Source organism: Chrysemys picta, chromosome 2 (genome assembly GCF_011386835.1).
Source record: "Chrysemys picta bellii isolate R12L10 chromosome 2, ASM1138683v2, whole genome shotgun sequence".
NCBI lineage: Eukaryota > Metazoa > Chordata > Testudines > Emydidae > Chrysemys > Chrysemys picta.
In genome coordinates, this window is record NC_088792.1 from 118045382 (window position 1) to 118066235 (window position 20854).

A 20854-nucleotide genomic window follows, 5' to 3' on the forward strand; every position below is an offset into this window, starting at 1 on the left:
TGGTAGTAAATGTTATTGGGTTGTATATAAATATATGAAAAGTTGCCCATCTCTGATCAGAATGTGTATGTGAATGAAGCTTGGAGTATGTGATAACTTTGGTTCTTTAGGTACAAGAGACTGAACAAAAGGGACTCTCAGGGCCAAATTTCAAAAAGGGAGCATTTAAAAATGTTTTCTCTGCTAAAGTTAATTTTTTTAGAAAAAAAAATATAGAAAATGCAATATTAGAGAAAAATGCAAACAGAAAGAGTTAGAATGTAAAATATGGAGACTAAATTCAATCATTTATATGTGTGCAATCCAGGGATTACTATCCTACATTTAGTGCAAATACACCCTCAGCTCTGGAGTCACTCCTAACTGAACAGAATTGTTTATTAGAGAAGCAATATATACCCTTCTTAAGTTTTATACCCTATAATGGCACTAGAGTTCAATTCTGCCAATGAACAACACTCTTTTATTTAGCTGGTGCTAATCCTTGCTAACCATAGTAGAGCTATTATATTGTCTCAGTAAAAATCAATTCAGCCTCACTTCTTATTTGTATGAAAAGCTCAATCTACTACACTGGTACAATTGAAAAATCTATTATCATGAATTAATTCTTCTACAGTACTTTGAATATGTAGTATAGTGGCCCTTTAAAAAGTTTGCCAGTTTTCTTAGATAATTAACAAAAAACATTCAGTATTCAAGATATTTCTTAGAATAAGTATTGAGAAGTCGAAGGGAATACTGAAGATACTGAGATAAGCTAGATAGATAATGACGGTTACCCTAGTCCTTAAGGACCAGAATTGTGAGCTCAAGCCTTTGCAAAGACAAAGCCATGCTGGGAAGGAGGAGGAGGAGGCACTCTCCTGAAGAGGCAATGCTTGGAGGCATTAGACCTTTGTAAATTACAGTGGACTCATTTCTTGACCGTGTCTAACGTATTCTTGGTGTCGTTGTGCCAGGATGTGGGGAGACAAAGGTGGCTCTCAGCTACTTTTCTACCTCCACTGATCCTCATGTTTGTAATTTCTTTGTATTTAGTACTTTCTGTGAATTTCATTAATATGCCATTTCTCCTATATCTCTTGTTGACTTCAATAGGAGTAGACTTGGGCCCTTAATGAAGCTTTAGAGATTTTTTTCCCTAATTCAGTATGTTGCTTTTTATCATTAACCTTCATTTATAGACTTTCAGTCATTTTTAATCCATACAACATTGATTGTATCCTCATTGGTTTGAATTAATATTGAGTATAAGATTTCTTAAGACTCTCTGCCAGGAGATGTTCTTAGAACACCTGATACATTTATAAAAAACATTCTTAAGTTGCTGAACACCTTTGCGCTGTGGTAACTTACTCTGTTTCTTATCCCTCCCATATTCATATTTAGTTATCTTTCTTCTTTTCTAAATACAGCACAAGTTTGTTTTTTAACCTCACATTTTTGAGTACCCTCAAAGTCACTGTGGCCACTTCTTATTTGTTGTGCAATTTTTCACAGTTATTGTGTTTTGCCTAATAGCATCACAAATTGCCTAGCCTTCTTCCACATTGTTGGGTTTTCATACTTCGTCTTATCACACCTAAAAGGAGACCAAATAATACAAGTCCAGGAATTTATCAAATGTGCTCTCTTATGCAATTAGTGCTCTGTAGCAGATGCTTATCATCATTTTCTTTCATTTTTCATTCTTTAGCCAATGTATTTCACCATCAATATCTTCATTGTCTAATTGTAGTTTGATGTAGTACTGTAATCATATTTAAGATATTAAAATTTCAGAGAAAAATAGAATGCATTAGCTGGACAATGTGAAACATTTCAACCTCCAAGACATAACTGTGTGGCAGGCATAAGAAAGGCAGGTAGTTGAACTATGGAGACTACATACTAAGGAATATAGCATTGAAAACCATATAGTCTTATCTGCCAGCACCACCTGGCACTGGGGTTATAAACAGTATATCTGAGCCAACATCTGGCACGAAAAGGAAAAGTAGTCATCATGATCCATATTAGTAATGATAAAGAATGTGCAGAATGCTGAGTCTAGAATGTATATCCTTCTAAAATATAGTTATAAAGTAAATTTTTGTGTCACTTTTCAGAGGGGTGCTCTGGAAAATACAATTCCATATAAATACACATTACAAATCTGGAAAAAAGGAGCAGATCACCTAGGCTGACTAAAACTTAGCCAGGTAATCAGCTGTGTAAATCAGCTACAGTACTTAAAGCAATTAAATGTTTACAGTTACTTAAGAGATCAAAGAAATTCTAACGTTTCAGCTCCTCTTGATTTCATCAAGTCAATATTTCAGCACTTAAAAGTTCAATTCTAGGAACAGCAGCATGTTAATCAATTACACTACCATCCAGTCTGTGCATGAGGAACCTTTGAAGTTATGTTGGGTCCTTTTGAATTAAATAAGAGACTGATGACTTAATAATGCAATAGCCTAATACAGTTAAACACACTAACATCCACAATACTGAACAAGTTATATACATGACCTAAACTAAATGTAGTTTTAAAATAGCTTTCTGGTTACAAGAATTGATTCCTGACAGAGCAATTTCCCATGCAACCAGATGCTCCAGTTCCTTACAATAGAGAACAGTGTGCATTCACAGTTAAAAAAATATCTTAATATTTTAGATGTTATATTAAGTTAATAAGAAACTGAAAAAACTTGTACTTTCAAACATCCTGGCAATTCCAGTTATAAAAATGTTGTATGTATCAGTGAGAATTTATATGAAGAGGAAATAATCCACGGAATTTGTGCCTTGGAGAAGTTTTTAACCTAAATTGGTGGAATATAAATTTACAGGGTCTTTCATGCGGGTCCCCACATCTGTACCCCAGAGTTCAGAGTGGGGAGGGAACCCTGACATGGTGGCAGCGTGGTGGGATCATTTTGAACCAGAAGCACAAACCTCAGGATTTTAAAAAAAGACGGTTACTCACCGTTGTAACTGTTGTTCTTCGAGATGTGTTGCTCATATCCATTCCAATTAGGTGTGCGCGCGCCGCGTGCACGATCGTCGGAGAATTTTCTACCCTAGCAACACCGGCGGGTCGGCTGTGGAGCCCCCTAGAGTGGCGCCCTCATGGCGCTGAATATATACCCCAGCCGACCCGGCGCCCCCTCAGTTCCTTCTTGCCGGCTACTCCGACAGTGGGGAAGGGGGGCGGGTTTGGAATGGATATGAGCAACACATCTCAAAGAACACCAGTTACAACGGTGAGTAACCGTCTTTTCTTCTTCGAGTGCTTGCTCATATCGATTCCAATTAGGTGACTCCCAAGCCCAACTTAGGTGGTGGGGTCGGAGTGAGACATTGCTGTGTGCAAAACTGCTGATCCAAATGCAGCATCGTCCCTGGACTGCTGCACTAGTGCATAGTGAGCTGTAAATGTGTGGACTGATGACCAAACTGCAGCTCTACAAATGTCCTGGATTGGAACTTGAGCCAGGAAAGCAGTCGAGGAAGCTTGGGCCCTCGTGGAATGAGCGGTGAGGTGTGGTGTCGAGACACCTGCCAGGTCATAGCAAGTCCGGATGCAAGACGTGATCCAGGAGGATAGGCGTTGTGAGGAGACCGGTAAGCCTTTCATTCGGTCGGCCACCGCAACAAAGAGTTGCGTCGTCTTTCTAAAGTGTCTTGTGCGGTCAATATAGAAAGCCAGGGCCCTGCGTACATCCAGAGAATGCAAACGTTGATCCTGGCGAGTAGCATGTGGTTTAGGATGAAAGACCGGGAGAAATATATCCTGATTGATATGAAATGGAGAAACCACCTTAGGGAGAAAGGCAGGATGTGGACGAAGCTGCACTTTATCCTTGTGGAAAACTGTGTAAGGGGGCTCGGATGTAAGCGCCCTGAGTTCAGAAACGCGCCTTGCTGAGGTGATGGCTACGAGGAAGGCTGTCTTCCAGGATAGGTACAGAAGTGAACAGGTGGCCAGTGGCTCGAATGGGGGACCTGTGAGCTTGGAGAGAACCAGGTTGAGGTCCCACGTCGGAACGGGCTGACGTTGTTGTGGGTACATCCGGTCTAAGCCCTTGAGGAATCTAACGACCATCGGGTTAGAGAATACCGAGGACGCGAGTTCCCCTGGGTGAAAGGCCGATATAGCGGCCAGATGGACTCTAATTGAAGATATCGCCAACCCCTGCTGTTTTAGGGAGAGGAGATATTCCAATATGAGAGGAATAGGTGCCTGTAATGGGGACGTGGTTCGTTGTTCGCACCAACAGGAGAACCGCTTCCACTTGGCCAAGTACGTGGCTCGTGTTGAGGGCTTCCTACTGCTCAACAGAATCTGTTGGACCGAGAGTGAGCTCTGCCTGGGTGAACCATGGAGCAGCCACGCCGTGAGGTGAAGAGATTGCAGGTCGGGGTGACGCAGCCGGCCGTGGTCCTGAGAGATGAGATCTGGACATAATGGAAGCGGGATGGGTGTCTGAACCGAGAGTTCCAACAGTGTGGTGTACCAATGTTGTCTCGGCCACGCTGGAGCGACCAGAATTACCTGTGCCTGGTCTCTGCGCAATTTGAGCAGTACCTTGTGGACCAGAGGAAACGGAGGGAAGGCATAAAACAGGTGGTCTTTCCAGAGAAGGAGAAACGCATCCAAGAGGGAGCCCGGAGCTCGACCTTGCAGGGAGCAGAACACGTGGCACTTTCTGTTGTCTCGAGATGCAAACAGGTCTATCTGGGGAAACCCCCACTTCTGGAAGACGGAATGTATGATGTCCGGACGGATAGACCACTCGTGCGTCTGAAAGGACCTGCTGAGTCGGTCCGCTAAAGTGTTCTGGACTCCAGGGAGGAACGATGCTGTGAGATGGATTGAGTGGGCGATGCAGAAGTCCCACAGGCGAATGGCCTCTTGGCATAGAATTGACGAACGTGCTCCTCCTTGCTTGTTGATGTAAAACATGGCCGTGGTGTTGTCGATGAGAACTAACACACAGCGGCCACGTAGGAGATTGAGAAATGCCTGGCACGCCAGGCGCACCGCCATCAGTTCCCGAACATTGATGTGCAGGGCTAGCTGGGGTGCAGTCCACAGGCCCTGGGTATGGTGTTCGTTGAGATGGGCGCCCCAACCCAGAGATGAAGCGTCTGTGACCAGGTGCAGAGAGGGTTGTGGGGCGTGAAATGGCATCCCCTCGCAAACCACATTGTGATCTAGCCACCAGGTGAGGGAGGTCAGGACCGAGTTCGGGACCGTGACCACCATGTTCAGGCTGTCCCGATGTGGGCGGTATATCGATGACACCCAGGTCTGGAGTGGGCGAAGCCGAAGTCTGGCATGCCTGGTTACGTACGTGCAGGAAGCCATGTGACCCAGCAGGGTGAGGCACGACCTCACCGTGGTAGTTGGGAAGGCCCTGAGCCCTTGAATAAGGCTCGTGATGGTACAAAAGCGGTTGTCTGGCAGGATGGCTTGTGCACGTCTGGAGTCTAGGACTGCGCCGATGAATTCTATTCTCTGGGTAGGTTCTAAAGTGGATTTGTCCTTGTTGAGTAGGATGCCCAACTCGTTGAATGTGTGCACTATTATGTGGACGTGAGCTCGAACTTGCTCTTTGGTGCGACCGCGTACCAGCCAGTCGTCTAGGTACGGGAACACCTGTATCCCTTGCCGACGAAGGTATGCTGCCACGACAGCCATACATTTCGTGAACACTCTTGGGGCCGAGGATAGGCCGAAGGGAAGGACTGCAAATTGGTAGTGCACCTTGCTTACCACGAATCGCAGGAAGCGTCTGTGAGGCGGGTAAATTGCAATATGAAAGTATGCGTCTTTCAAGTCGAGGGCGGCGAACCAGTCTCCAGGATCGAGGGAAGGGATAATGGCCCCCAAAGAGACCATGCGGAACTTCAACTTTACTACGAATTTGTTGAGTCCGCGCAAGTCCAAGATGGGTCGCAGACCCCCTTTGGACTTGGGGATCAGGAAGTAGCGGGAATAAAATCCCCTGCCCCTTAACTCTAATGGAACCTCCTCTATGGCCCCCGTCAATAGGAGCGTGGAAACCTCCTGTATGAGAAGTTGCTCGTGAGAAGGGTCCCTGAAGAGGGACGGGGAGGGGGGGTGGGAGGGGGGGAATGAAGAAAACTGGATAGCGTATCCTCTCTCTACCGTGCGAAGGACCCAACGGTCCGAGGTTATAAGGGACCAAGCACGGTGGAAATGGGAAAGGCGATCCCGAAAGGAGGGGGCTGGATCCTGGGGGATGACTGGGGCGCCGTCCTCGACCGCACCTTCAAAAGTTCTGCCTGGGGCCTGAAGGTGGCCTTGGTGGCCCCTGGTTCTGACCGGGTTGAGGGCCAGTCCACCTTCTCCTACCACCTCGCCCCCGCCTTCTGGCAGAGTCCTGTCTCTGACGAGGTGGAGGGGGGTAGAAACGTTGAGGCTGGGGCCTAAATGGTCTGCGCTGGGGACCCGCAACATGCATCCCCAGGGAGCGCATGATTGTTCTCGAGTCCTTGAGGCTCTGAAGACGAGAGTCCGTCTTGTCCGAGAACAATCCGTGTCCCTCAAAGGGCAGATCCTGTAGGGTTTGCTGCAGCTCCGGAGGCAAACCCGAAACCTGAAGCCAGGAGATCCTCCGCATAGCGATACCTGAAGCCAGGGTTCTCGCAGCCGAGTCTGCTATGTCCAAGGAGGCGTGCAAGGAGGTTCGAGCCACCTTCTTACCCTCCTCTACCAAGGCCCCAAACTCCTCCCTGGAGTCTTGGGGAACCAATTCCTTGAACTTCCCCATAGAGTTCCAGGAATTAAAGTTTATAGCGGCTCAGGAGCGCCTGCTGGTTAGCCGCTCTAAGTTGCAGCCCTCCGGCTGAATAAACTTTACGGCCAAACAAATCGAGGCGCTTAGCCTCCTTCGATTTGGGCGCTGCGGCCTGTTGACCGTGGCGCTCCCTTGCATTCACTGATAACACCACCAGTGAACACGGCTGGGGATGAGTATACAAGTACTTATAGTCCTTTGAGGGGACAAAGTACTTTCTTTCCACCCCTCTGGCTGTGGGTGGGATAGAGGCAGGAGTTTGCCATATCGTAGTGGCGTTAGCCTGGATCGTGCGGATCAGGGGCAACGCCACTCTGGATGGGGCATCCGCAGAGAGGATGTTCACAATGGGGTCTTGCACCTCCACTATCTCCTCTGCCTGAAGGTCCATATTACGTGCCACCCTACGTAATAGGTCCTGGTGTGCCCGGAGATCTATCGGGGGTGGACCTGTGCTCGTTGTGCCCGCCACTGCCTCATCTGGGGAAGATGAGGAAGATGCCTCAGGTGGCAAGGGATCCAAGGGCGGGACCTGGTCCAATGAGCCTTGGAGCGGAGCATCACCTGCCCCTGGGTCCAGGACGTCAGGTGGTGCGGGCACGGAAGCCTCCATGCCCCCTGGAGGAGGGCGAGAGATGGTGGACTCTGGGGCCCTTCGCTCAGAGTGCACTGAGCGAGAGGCTGATGGTGGTGGAGCCCCTTGTGCTTGGTGGTACGCCCACGGGGTCCAAAACGACCAGTGCGAAGGTCCCTGAGCGGGATCCTCCGCTACCTCCTGCCAGTGGCCCATGTCCGGATCATCGGCCTGCCCCTGAGGGGGGTATGCCGATCTCGATGCCCCATCGGAGGAGCGGGACACTGATCTAGATGGCCATGGCGGTGCCGACCGCGCCGAGACGAGCTCCGGAAGGTACGGTGCCATGCGGTGCCGGTCTGGAGATGAACGGTCCCTATGCGGTGCCGGCGAACGGTGCCGAGATCGGGATCGGTGCCGATGACCGCGTCGGTGCCGAGAGTCCGACCTGAACCTGGAAGGTGATCTTGAGTAGGCCCGGTGCCGGGAGCGGCCTCTCGACGTCGAGCGTCAATCGTAGCGGTGCCGAGAACTACGTCTCGATGTCGACCGGTACCGACGATCATAGCGGTGCCGGGACGTAGAACGGTGCCGCGACGATGATCTTAGCCGCGAGTACGACCGGTGCCGAGGTGATATCCGGCGCCGGGACTGCGAGCGGCGTGGGGACCTGCTTCGGGACCTGGAACGGTGCCGTGGTTCCAGTCCCTGCGATGGAGGGCGCATCAAGGCAGGTTTCCCCCTGGACTGGACCGGACGAGTCAACGGTGCCGACGGTGCCGGTGGTTGGGGCGGTGCCGGCTCCATGAGAGCGATCAAATCTCTCGCCGTCACGAAGGTCTCTGGGGTCGACGGGAGGCACTGTATCACCGCCGGTCGCGGTGGTGATCCTGTCTGCACCGGACTCAACGGCCTCGGAGCCGGAGTCGACGGTGCTGGAGGCACCTGTGTTTGGTGCTCCACAGGCGGACGCGGCTCTACCCCCGGCACCGGGGGAGCCGGCGTCTTCGGTACGGCAGTCCCCGTCTTATGGGATTTTTTATGTCCCGGGGATGATGAACGGCGCCGAGGCACTTGCTGTGAGTGCGGTGCCGACGGGGTCCGGTGCCGTGGAGGCTTGTCCGACGCCACTCGCGTGGTCGGAATGGTCGGTGCCGCCGGGGCACTGCGCACCGAGGCGCTCGGTGCCGGGGCTTGACGCGCCGATGGAGCGTCCGGGCTAAGTGCCGCCTCCATAAGGAGTTGCCGAAGCCGAAAGTCCCGCTCCTTCTTGGTCCTCGGTCTGAAGGCCTTACAGATCTTGCACTTATCTGTCTGATGGGACTCCCCCAGGCACTTCAGACACGAGTCGTGCGGGTCACTTGTCGGCATAGGCTTAGCGCAGGAAGCGCACTGTTTGAAGCCGGGAGCCTTGGGCATGAGCCCGGCCACGCGCCGGGGGAAAAAGGGGGAGACAACCCCCTTAATCCCCTTTAACTATATAACAACTATTAACAAAGTGAATTAAACAACTATCTAACTATATACAACTAGAACTATAACTATAACTATCAATAAACGGAATAAGCTAGGGAGAGTGGAGAACAGCTACGCCGCGCTCCACAGTTCCAACGACCGTCAGGGGCGGTAAGAAGGAACTGAGGGGGCGCCGGGTCGGCTGGGGTATATATTCAGCGCCATGAGGGCGCCACTCTAGGGGGCTCCACAGCCGACCCGCCGGTGTTGCTAGGGTAGAAAATTCTCCGACGATCATGCACGCGGCGCGCGCACACCTAATTGGAATCGATATGAGCAAGCACTCGAAGAAGAACATTTTTTCTTTTGGCTGACTTAAAAAAAAAAAAAACTCCCTGGTTTTTCAAAGGGCACTTTTTTTTTTTTAAGCTGAGAGCAGCTGGAGTTTTTTTTTTCCCCTCTCTGCCTCAGGGCAGAGTAGCTAAGTCCTGCAAGGGAATTCACAAGCTGTTTTGTTTTCTTTCTAAACTCTCGGGTTAGGCTAGGATGACAAGCGCAGGAAGGCTAGGATGACAGAAAGTGATGTCCAGAAAAAAATGGAATTAGCCAGATTTGAAGCTGAGGAAAGAACGAAGGAACATGACAGCTGGAACTGAGACGGATGGAGATTGATGCACAAGTGGCCAGAGACAAAGCTGCCAGGGAGGACAGGGAAAGGGAGAGGCTGCATTCTGAGGAGGAGAGGGAAAGAGAGAGGCAGCATGAACTGGAGGTGATGGAGTGGAAACGATGGAACTCTTCAGCAGCTGGCTCCACTTCCCCAAAAATTAACAAATGGGAGCAACTATGTCCGCAGTATGATGAATCCAGTGATATTGCTGAATATTTCATCACCTTTGAGAAACTGTGCACCCTCCATGCAATTCCTGACGATCACAAGATAATCACATTGGTAGCAAAATTGACTGGAAGAGCTCTGGACATATTCAACAAGATGCCTATTGAGGATGCTTCTGACTATGGTTAATTTAAGGATTTGGTTTTGAAACAATTTCAAATTACACCTGAAACTTACAGAGTAAAATTTAGAGCCCTTAAGAGAGGGGCTGGACTAAGTAATGTGGCTTATGTAAACCAGATGAAGGATCTGTTAGGCCTTGGCTACACTGGCGCTGTGCAGCACTGCAACTTGCTGCGCTCAGGGGTGTGAAAATGCCCCCCCAGCGCAGTGAGTGCAGCGCTGTAAAGCGTCAGTGTAATCAGCGCCTGCAGCGCTGCACGCTCGCTCGCAGCACTGCAAGCTACTCCCCTCGGAGAGGTGGAGTACATACAGCGCTGCGAGGGCTCTCTCGCAGTGCTGGCGGCGCGACTACATTTGCGCTTCACAGCGCTGCCGCGGCAGCGCTGTGAATTCCCAAGTGTAGCCAAGGACTTAGATAAATGGGGCTGTAACTAGCTTTGAAGGAATGTGTGACTTGGTTGTCCAGGAACAGTTCCTGACCAATTATGATGTAAAACAATGTTTATGGGATAAGAAAACGGACTCAGCAGAAAGTCTTGCTTCTTATGCTGATCAATACGAGCAGTCCCAGACAGTCAGAGAGGTGGGGCAAATCAGAACAAAATGGGTGGAGGTAGCACAGAGGAACAACCCTGGTCGCAGTTTGGGCGGATACCAGGACACCCCGAGACCTCACCATACCACTGGGGCCAGCCCAAGGTCCCAACTACACCCCAAGGAAAACCCCAGACACTTTATAGTCCCACCACACCATTCTCCAGCAACGCACCTTGCCCCAGTGACCAGTCAGCTGAATGATGTTTTAAATGTAACAAGCTGGGGCATGTAAAGGTGAACTGCCCCAAGAACCCCAACTGATTACAGTTCATTGCACTAGGGTCACACCAAAGGTCCTCAGGCCCAGATGCCTCCCAGATACCCTCAGAGCAAAGGGAAACCGTGAGTGTGGGCGGGAAGAAGATTATTGCGTGGATGGACACTGGAGCACAGGTGTCAGCTATCCACCAATCCTTAGTGGACCCCAAATTCACCAACCCAGAGGCCCAAGTGATGATTCAACCCTTCAAGTCAAACTCTTTTGACTTACCTACAGCCAAGTTGCCTGTCCAGTACAAGGGCTAGTCAGGAATGTGGACTTTTGCCATCTATGATGATTATTCCATTCCCATGCTGCTGGGGGAAGACTGGGCCAATCATGTGAAGCTAGCCAAGAGGGTGGGAATGGTCACCCGCAGCCAGGCTAAACAAGCTTTCACACCTAGCTCTGTTCCTGAGCCTTCTACGAGGGCCCAGTCTCTGTAACCAGAGACCCAGACTGAGGTGGTGGAACCGGACCCCATGCCAACATCTGCAACAGCAGTAGTGGATCCAGTCGCAGAGACCCAGCCAGAGCCAGGCCCAGAACCGGAACTGGCAGAAGAACCAGCACCAGAACCATTGCGAGCACTGAATCCAGCGCTTGCAACCCCGTCTACAACTCCAACGCAAGAGGGCACCACCAAGCCTACACTGGCAGCAGCTAAACCTGCGCAAGAGGCTCAGCCGGAGCCTGAAACACAACCTAGTGCACCAGTGGAGAGTGGTTCACAGTCAAGGGAAACAGCCCCATCACCTACATCACTTCCAGAGAAATCAAGCCCAAGTCCACAATGCAGTGATGAATTCATGTCTCCAGCATCAAGAGAACAGTTCCAGGACAAGCAGGAAGCAGATGATAGCCTCCAGGGAGCTTGGACGGCAGCATGGGGCAACCCACCGCCTCTCAGCTCTTCAAATCGATCCTGGTATGTTGTAGAAAGAGGACTTTTATACAAGGAAACTCTTTCTGGTGGGCACCAGGAGGACTGGCATCCTCAAAGACAGTTGGTAGTTCCAACTAAGTATCGGGTAAAGCTCTCGAGCTTAGCCCATGATCATCCTAGTGGCCATGCTCGGGTGAACAGGACCAAAGACTGTTTGAGGAAGTCCTTCCACTGGGAGGGAATGGGCAAGGACGTTTCTACCTATGTCCAGTCTTGTAAGGTGTGCCAAAGAGTGGGAAAACCTCAAGACCAGGTCAAAGCTCCTCTCCAGCCTCTCCCCATAATTGAGGTTCCATTTCAGTGAGTAGCTGTGAATATTCTGGGTCCTTTTCCAAAAAAGACACCCAGAGGAAAGCAGTACATACTGACTTTCATGGATTTTGCTACCCGATGGCCGGAAGCAGTAGCTCTAAGCAACACCAGGGCTAAAATTGTGTGCCAGGCATTAACAGACATTTTTGCCAGGGTAGATTGGCCCTCTGACATCCTTACAGATTCGGGAACTAATTTCCTGGCAGGGACCATGAAAAGCCTATGGGAAGCTCATGGGGTGAACCACTTGGTTGCCATCCCTTATCACCATCAAACAAATGGCCTGGTGGAGAAGTTTAATGGAACTTTGGGGGCTATGTTTTGTAAATAAGCACTCCAATGATTGGGACCTAGTGTTGCAGCAGTTGCTCTTTGCCTATAGGGCTGTACTACATCCCAGTTTAAGGTTTTCACCATTTGAACTTGTGTATGGCCACGAAGTTAAGGGGCCATTACAGTTGGTGAAGTAGCAATGGGAGGGGTTTACGCCTTCTCCAGGAACTAACATTCTGGACTTTGTAAACAACCTACAAAACACCCTCCAAACCTCTTTAGCCCTTGCTAGAGAAAACCTAAAAGATGCTCAGGAAGAGCAAAAAGCCTGGCATGATAAACATGCCAGAGAGCGTTCCTTCAAAGTAGGGGACCAGGTCTTGAAGGCGCTCCAGGCTCATAAGATGGAAGTGTCGTGGGAAGGGCCATTCATGGTCAAGAGCGCCTGGGAGCTGTTAACTATCTCATAGCATCCCCCACCTCAAACCTAAAGCCTAAGGTGTACCATGTTAATTCTCTAAAGCCCTTTTATTCCATAGAATTAAAGGATTATCAGTTTACAGCCCAGGGAGGAGATGACGCTAAGTGCCCTGAAGGTGTCTACTACGAAGGAAAAAGTAATAGTGGCGTGGAAGAGGTGAACCTCTCCATGACCCTTGGACATATGCAGCGACAGCAGATCAAGGAACTGTGCACTAGCTTCATGCCGATGTTCTAAGCCACCCCAGGACGGACCGAACGGGCATACCACTCCATTGACACAGAGCTCCAGGAAGAAATCACAGGCAGTGTGGAGCAGTCTATCCAGCACTGTCTGTGATTTGTGGGGGGGGGGGAGGTGTGTCATGAACATACAGCTAAGGGTAGCATAAAATCCCTCCTTTACCTGTAAAGGGTTAAGAAGCTCAAATAACCTGGTTGGCACCTGACCAATAGGACCAATAAGGGGAGAAAATACTTTCAAATCTGTAGGGGGAGGTTTTTGCTTTGTGCTCTCTCTGTGTGTGTATTGTTCTCTCTGAGACAAAGAGAGAGACCAAGCAAGTAATCCATCTCCTACTGAAATGATACATCTAATATTACAGAAACAGTAAGGGAATGAGTTAGATTCTCTCTTGTTTTAGCTTGTGAATTTTCCCTATGCTAAGAGGGATATTTATTCCTGTTTTTTTGTAACTTTAAAGTTTTGCCTAGAGGGGAATCCTCTGTGTTTTAAATCTTATTACCCTGTAAAATTACCTTCCATTCTGATTTTACAGAGGTGCTTCTTTTACTTTTTTCTTTATAATAAAGTTCTGTTTTTTAAGAATCTGATTGGGTTTTTAGTGTCCTAAAAACCCAAGGGTCTGCTCTGTGCTCACTTTGGTTACCTATTTGGTTGGTATATTATTCTCAAGCCACCCCAGGAAAGGGGGTGAAGGGGCTTCGGGGGATATTTTTGGGAAACAAGAACTCCAAGTGGTCCTTTTCCTGAATCTTTGTCTAACTCACTTGGTGGTGGCAGCGATACCATCCCAGAGCAAGGAATTTGTGCCTTGGAGAAGTTTTTAACTTAAGCTGGTGGAATATAAGCTTAGGGGGTCTTTCATGCAGGTCCCCACATCTGTATCCCAGAGTTCAGAGTGGGGAGGGAACCCTGACACAGCCCCTAAGTCTAAGAATTTATAAAAATTAAACTCTCTCATACATACCAACAAGGACTCTAGGTTCAAGCTAATGGTGAATGCAGTCATGATATGTATCTCCACCCCTTCCTCATGATACACCCAAAAGTAAGTCATTCTTGGTTAGCCTAAGTAAACAGGAATTCAACCAAAAAGAGAGAGAGAGAGAGAGAGAGAGAGAGAGCTCAAACCAATAAAGATGCCCTAATTCTCCAATACCACTGCTTTTTTTTTTTGCGCCAGTTTAACGTACATCAATGTAAAAATAGTATAACAGAGTGGAGAATTGGGCCCTATATTGTCTATTTTTACTAGCCTGAAATCAATAACGTCCAAATCTTAAAAGCCGCCTACCTTTAGATTTGTAAACGTTCAGTTTCATGTTGTTCCAACACCTATATCGTGTGCCCTTTCTCTGAGTATTGCTGCCCACTCAGCCCTCTTAAATGGAGTTGTAACTGATTCGCAGTGGTACAGCACCTAGCTCTATGGGGTCCTGGTCTATGACTAGGACTCCTAGTTGCTACATTAATAAAAATAAGAATAATGGAACATTTACAGTGTTCCCCTGTAGCTGATTCTGATTTCACTTGCTCCAATATACACTAACAGTAACTCTACTGAAGTCAATAGTACTACTTCATTATAAACAGGATTTCTGTTTTTGGGGGCTTATTTATTTCATTTTTTCAGGGTTTATGTTTTGCAATTTGAGGTTTTTTAAGATGTCAAAAATCAGGTTTTTTCAGGGCTTTCCTCTTTGAATATACTGTAATGAGTAGTCTCTTTGTAATGTTCTCTAGTGTGCTTTAACATAGTGCTGCTTCAAACAGCACTACATTAAAATGCACTAGGGAATCTTTGGTAAGCACCAGCAGCTCTACATGGACCAATTAATGCGCAACAGGTTAGTGCACTTTAGAAATCACATCCCTGTAGTATGCATTATTGATCCGTGTAGACAGGCCCTTAAATGCAAGTAACCATTTCTGGTGTTTTTCCAGTGTTTAGTGGATAAACACCAATTTTTTTATTCTTTTTTGTTATCAGGGGTGTTTTATCAGTGCTTATTGGATAAAACTGAAAATCAGAAGCCCTGCTTTTAAGTGCGATCAGAACCAGGTGCCTCATGTTAGTTTTATATTTAACTATTTTTACAATAAGAGCTCTTCAAATAGAATCTATGTAAGAGAGGGTTACTCACCTTGTGCAGTAACTGAGATTATTCGAGATGTGTCCCCCTGTGGGTGCTCCACTTCAGGTGATGGTGCATCCCGGCACCATTGATCAGAGATTTTCAGTAGCATTGCCTGGCCAGGCCGCGCGTGCGCAGCAACTGTCTCATGGTGCCGTTGGAGTCTCTTCAGCGTGTGCACGGCCCAACCCCCTCAGTTCCTTCTCTACCGTAGAGTCCACATGTCGAACTCCAAAGTAGAGGGGAGGAGGGTGGATAGTGGAGCACCCACGGGGGGACACATCTCGAAGAACCTCAGTTACTGCACAAGGTGAGTAACCCTCTCTTCTTCTTAGAATGCTGTCCCTGTGGGTGCTCCACTTCAGGTGAATGTAGAGCAGTACCCACTATGGTTGGGGGGAGACTTTGGAGTTATGTGCATAACAGCAGCAGAAAGGACAGTAAGGCCTAATATGGCACCCACCCTGGAGTCTTGTCTCACCAGATTAGGAAAGCATCCCCCAGGGATAGGGGACGAAGTCCCGCTCTGGAACAAAATAGCAGGCATTTGTGGTTCTGTGCTGTGGCGCATAAGTCGATAGATGGGAACCCCCATTGATAGAATGTCTGTGTAAGATCGCAGGATTCAGTTCCCATTCGTGCTCTTGTGAGAGCCATCTGCTTAATGTGTCGGCAATGGTGTTTTGGCATCCTGGTAGGTAAGAAGCTGAGATGTTGATGTGGTGCTGGATACACCAGTTCCATAGTCTCATGGCTTCGGTGCATAGGGAGTGGGATCGTGCCCTCCCTTATCTGTTGATGTAGAAAATACCTACAACATTGTCTGTCATCACTCGAATTGATTCGTTTCTTAAAAGTGGTAGGAAGTGAAGACAGGCGTATCTTACTGCTCTGAGTTCTAGGAGGTTATGTGAAGGTGTGCTTCCGATGGCGACCACCTGCCTTGTGTCGTGTGGTGGTCCAGGTGTGCCCCCCAGCCCAGTAGGGAGGCACCTGTTGAGATCATGATTGAAGGAGGTCTGTGGCGAAAGGGAACCCCTATGCAGATGTTCTCTGGTCTTGTCCACCATTGTAGGGATGCTAAAACCTTGGTCAGTGGTGTTACCATCATGTTGGGGCTGTGTTTGGTGGGTCTGTATACTGAACGCAGCCAGCCCTGAAGACACCACATGTGTAATCTGACGTGTTTTACCATGAACATGGTGACGGCCATGTGTCCTAGTAATTGTAGGCACATCCGTGCTTCGATTCATGGACCGATGTATCTGATGTCTATGAGATGTTTGATGGCTAGGGCTCTGGCTTGAGTTGAGTCCTGGTGTGCCTTGATGAATTCTAGTTGTTGTGTGGGTATCAATGTGGACTTCTGAAAGTTTATTTGCAACCCCAGTCTTTGGAAGAGGTTGATGGTCTATTGTGTAATTGTTTCTGTCTCTGTTTACAAGTGTCCTTTGATAAGACAATCATCTAGGTATGGGAAAAATATGATCCCTTGTTTGCGCAGGTGAGCTGCAACTACTGCAAGGGTTTTGGAGAACACCCTCGGTGCTGTGGACAGTCTGAATGGGAGCACTCTGTATTGGAAGTGGTCGTGTCCCACTGTGAATCGGAGGAATCGTCTGTGAGCCGGATGTATTGAGATGTGTAAATATGCATCTTGTAGGTCGAGGGCTGAAAACCAGTCCCCCATTCCAGTGCTGGGATTATTGTGCCTAAAGTAACCATCTTGAATTTTTGGGAGCATATGAATTTGTTGAGTTTTCGAATGTCTAGTATCGGTCGCCATCCACCACTTTTCTTCAGGATTAGGAAATAGTGGGAATAAAAACCCTTCCCTCTGTATTGTGTTGGTATTGGTTCCATGGCATCTAGCTGTAGTTGATGATCTACTTCCAGTCTTAGAAGGTGCTCGTGAGAACGGTCCCAAGACGGGAAGGTGGGTAGAGTTGTTATACCAATAAAAACTAGCAGGATCTTATTAAAGGGGACAAGATAAAGATGCCACATTTATTATGATAATTTGATTTATGACCAATAATTAATATTTTAATCCTTATACACACACATTCTACCTAATACCTATACACAAACACACACACACACATTCATCAGATGTTCTGCAGCTGCTGCATAGTTACCAGTCCTGCTTGAGTTTGCAGCTTGGGTTCGTAACTTGTGGCGGCTAATTGGCCAGGAAAGCTGGGCACAAGGACGAGCTGGGTCTCTGTTGGGCATGCACCGATGCCCTTCCATGTTGGCAGCAGAATGTTACCCTCCTTCAAAGTTTTTTATCTCACCCATCCTTTTTGTAGGCTTTAGTTTGAATTCAGAGTCTATAGGTTTTGCTGTGTCACGCTGCCTCCAGGTTTGGTGATTGATCACCTGTCAATTGCAGACATGACTTTCAGCCTCGGACCTGGCTTTGATTTTCCTTTTATTGTACCTTTTTTTTTTAGGGTGGATTCTTCTTACTTTGTTAGGGCTCTTGTCTGCATCTTCAGCCGTTGGTGTTTGAACTCTATTTAATCAGGACAGGCTGGGGCTGGAGGTTGATTTTATCATTCATACATACCTTATTTACACATTTAAACTAAGCTAATAAGATTACAGCAGGGTTTGCAAAAATGAAGGTTGCAGCAAGCCCTTACAAAATGGAGTAAATGTTTTAAAATGGGGTTTGAATTACAATATGACAAACAGTGAACAGAAGTTACACTGTAGGCAAGTGTAATAAATGGTGAACAGAAATTACAAAACTGAAACAGTGCAAGTCTTAGTGATTTAAGCAGGAATTGGATTGATAATGAAACTTACAAAGGCAGCTGACTGAACAGCTATGGCTCTTAACAAGCATTTTAACTGTTAATTAGCCAGTTATTGGGGTAACCGGTTTTATGAATGAATATTGTTTAATTCATAAAACTTTACTTATGAAGTTACATTAATAAAGTAAACAATTAAAAACAATTTCATTCATCAGTCCTACAGAGTAGGGGGACAAAAAGTGAAAGGGATGGAATAGCCCGATTGAACTATTTGTAAAACCCAACTGTCTTATGTAATATGCTCCCAAGCTTGATAAAAATGCTGTAGGCGGTGACCAAATGGGAAAATAGGTGCTGGTGTTAAGGGGAGGTCGTTCCGACCCTTGACCAAGCCTTCAAAACTGGTTTGTTCCCTGATGGTTGGGACGCCGTTTGTTGAGGTTGTGTCTGCCGGTGTCGAGATGATCTATTTCTGTGTTTGCCCGCCTCGTAAGACCTGGATTGAGGGCGGGTATATTGAGTATCCCTGTTTCGTTGGTATGGTTGGTACCACTTCCTTTTTTGGGGGCGGTGTATATATGCCAAGTGTACGAAGGCTTGCTTGAGAGTCCTTCATGGTGTGTACGACTTCATCAGTTTTTGCTGAAAATAGTTTGTCTTTATCTAAAGGTAAATCCTCAGCCTTTAGTTGGAGCTCTTTTGGTATGCCAGACAATAGCAGCCACGAGGTTCTGCACATCACTATCGCTGTAGCCATGGTACGGGCTGCAGTATCAGCGATGTCCAGGGAGGCCAGTAAGGCTGTCCTGGCGACCAATTGTCCCTCCATCAGGATTAATTTAAATTGTGCTCTCCTGTCTTCCGGTATGTCCGCGGTAAACTCAAAGAGATAATTGTCAAAGTCATATTTAGCCGAGAGGGCACTGAAGTTGGCAATGCAGAATTGTAGAAGCAAGGAGGTGCTGAGCTTGCAACCAAAAGGTCTAGATGCTTGGGGTCTTTATCCTGTGGTGTAGAGCGGTATTGAGATTGTTTGGCACAGTGATTTGCTGCTTCCACCACTAGAGAATTTGGTTGTGGGTGGCAAACAGGAAGTCCATGCCCCCTCATTCTTCTCTCTGCAAACTAAACAATCCCAGTTCCCTCAGCCTCTCCTCATAAGTCATGTGCTCCAGCCCCCTAATCATTTTTGTTGCCCTCTGCTGGACTCTTTCCAATTTTTCCACAACCTTCTTATAGTGTGGGGCCCAAAACTGGACACAGTACTCCAGATGAGGCCTCACCAATGCCGAATAGAGGGGAATGATCACATTCCCTCAATCTACTGGCGATGCTCCTACTTATACAGCCCAAAATGCTGTTAGCCTTCTTGGCAACAAGGGCACACTGTTGACTCATATCCAGCTTCTTGTCCACTGTAACCCCTAGGTCCTTTTCTGCAGAACTGCTGCTTAGCCACTCGATCCCTGTAGCAGTGCAGGACTCTGCACTTGTCCTTGTTGAACCTCATCAGATTTCTTTTGGCTCAATCCTGTAATTTGTCTAGGTCCCTCTGTATCCTATCCCTACCCTCCAGCATATCTACCACTCTTCCCAGTTTAGTGTCATCTGCAAACTTGCTGAGGGTGCAGTCCACGCCATCCTCCAGATCATTAATGAAGATATTTAACAAAACTGGCTCCAGAACCGACCCTTGGGGCACTGCGCTTGATACTGGCTGCCAACTAGACATGGAGCCATTGAGCACTACCTGTTGAGCCCAGCAATCTAGCCAGCTTTCTATCCACCTTATAGTCCATTCATCCAGCCCATAGTTCTTTAGCTTGCCGGCAAGAATACTGTGGGAGACCACATCTACCACTCTTTCCAGTTTAGGTCATCTGCAAACTTTCTGAGGGTGCAATCCACGCCATCCTCCAGATCATTAATGAAGATATTGAACAAAACCAGCCCCAGGACCGACCCTTGGGGCACTTCTCTGCTTGATAACGGCTGCCAACTAGACATGGAGCCATTGAGCACTACCCATTTGAGCCCGATGATCTAGCCAGTTTTCTATCCAAAAAGTGGTGCGCAGGACTGTGGGAATATTTTTAATGACATTAAAATTATGGGATGGAATAAGCATTATGGGAGGGAGAAAGTGGAATTCTGGGACCTTGACCTGTAGTTCCCAGAAATCCCTTTGTGGTATCCCACAAAGCACTATGAAAATGTCCTACCAGGTATTGTACCAGACAGAGGCGCAGGGCACACTAGGATACCTACCCATGGAGAACCACATTTCTATCGACACAACCACTCTTGGTGAGGCCATGCAGTTCTGACACAAGCAGCCAAGTGAGTATGTGCCCTTGTGATATACAAAAGTTGTCAGCTGTAAGCTGACATAATGTACATCAACTAAACTTTGTAGAGGACATGCAGCTTTCTACTGCATCCTCACTGTACTAGAGGAGCACCGTCAGAGTAAAAAATAACCAAAAAAAGCAGATGAGTTACAGCCACAAAATAAAGATTCTTCTCCATCCTCACATTTGTGGGAGTACATTTTTTATCCATATGCACATTTTAAAATGTTATGAGTTGTTTTATGAAAAAGCAAGGTAAAAGACATAAGCTTTAAGTGATGACATTTGTGATTTTGCTTAATTCTTGCAAGAGTGAATTTCACAATCTGTGGCAAGCTGTCAAGAAATCTCCATCTCAACATACTTGAGATAGAGTTTCATTCTTCTTGAGAAAAAAGGCTATTAAGGGCAATGAAGGCCCTGGATAGAGGGTGTCTTATAGGTATCCTGGGGCCAGCGCGCTGAGGATTTTGAAAATAAAGACCAAAGATGAAACCTTGGGTATTTGGCCATTGACATCAGTAGGGCCACGATTTTCTCGTCTGTTAAATTTAACGTGATGTTCAATAAGGAACCAGTGGAATGAGCAATGTAGAGATAAAATACTTCTGTTAGCCTATATTGCTG

The 20854-nt window shown here is 47.5% G+C and overlaps 1 protein-coding gene across 3 annotated transcripts in view; it reads right to left on the reverse strand.

Moving 5' to 3' along the window:
- The window catches only part of LOC101947288 (zona pellucida-binding protein 1-like), a 61371-nt gene that overhangs the window by 29091 nt on the left and 11426 nt on the right, over nucleotides 1-20854 (reverse strand). The window lies entirely within an intron of this gene.